Raw genomic sequence first — 1,279 nt, 5'->3', positions numbered from 1 at the left:
TTATCACAGAAAATTGGAGACTCTTCGGCTGTGATACCGAAATCCTTCAATTGTTGTTGGATCTAAAGGAGTTGTGAACAACAACTTCCGGCTGCCAGATATTCAGCTTCTGCAGTTGACGTGGCTATTGATGTTTGTTTCTTGCTGTGCCATGAAACAAGCCGATCACCTAGGAATTGGCATGTTCCGTTGGTGCTTTTTCTATCAACCTTGCAACCTACATAATCTGCATCTGAGTAACTTGTGAGGTTAAAAGATGAATTCTTTGGATACCACAGACCGACTTCAGGAGTTAACTTTAGGTATTTCAAGATTCGCTTTGCGGCTGTGTAGTGAGACTGTTTTGGATTAGCCTGGAATCTTCCACACACACCGACCGCAAATAGTATATTTGGTCTACTTGCTGTCAGGTATAGAAGAGAACCGATGATTCCTCGGTAAGCCGTTATGTCTACTACTTGACCATCATCCTCCTTGTCCAGTTTGACCGATGAGCTCATTGGAGTAGCGGCTGAGGAGCACGTGTCCATACCAAATTTCTTTAGAAGTTCCTTAGTGTACTTGGGTTGGCTTATGAAAGTTCCTTCTTCGAGTTGCTTAACCTGAAGACCAAGGAAGAAGCTTAATTCTCTCAACATACTCATTTCAAATTTGTTAGTCATTAGGATTGAGAATTTATCACATAGTTTAGGATCGGTTGAACCGAAGATGATATCATCTACATATATTTGAACAAGTAGGATATGTTCCTTTTTCTCAAACTTAAATAATGTTTTGTCCACCGAACCGATGGTGAAATCATGTTTTAACAAGAATGCGGTTAGTGTGTCATACCAGGCTCTAGGAGCTTGCTTTAGACCGTATAAAGCTTTATTTAACCGGTATATATGGTTGGGCAGTTCAGCATTTTTGAAATCTGGTGGTTGTTCAACATATTCTTCTTCACGTAGGTCACCATTCAAAAATGCACTTTTAACATCCATTTGAAAAACTTTAAAATTTTTGAATGCAGCAAAACCTAGAAAAATCCTAATAGCTTCAATCCTAGCTATAGGAGCAAATGATTCTTCAAAATCAATGCCTTCTTCCTGTTTGTATCCTTGTACCATTAATCTGGCTTTGTTCTTCATGACCAAACCGTCTTCATTGAGTTTATTTCTAAATACCCATCTTGTGCCTATGACCGGTTGATCTTTCGGTCTAGGGACTAGGTACCAAACTTTGTTACTCTCAAACTGGTTTAACTCTTCTTGCATTCCCAAGATCCAATCCGGATCTG

Source organism: Impatiens glandulifera, unplaced genomic scaffold (genome assembly GCF_907164915.1).
Source record: "Impatiens glandulifera unplaced genomic scaffold, dImpGla2.1, whole genome shotgun sequence".
NCBI lineage: Eukaryota > Viridiplantae > Streptophyta > Magnoliopsida > Ericales > Balsaminaceae > Impatiens > Impatiens glandulifera.
The sequence above is the reverse complement of the archived record's forward strand: the minus strand, read 5'-3'. Positions refer to the sequence as shown.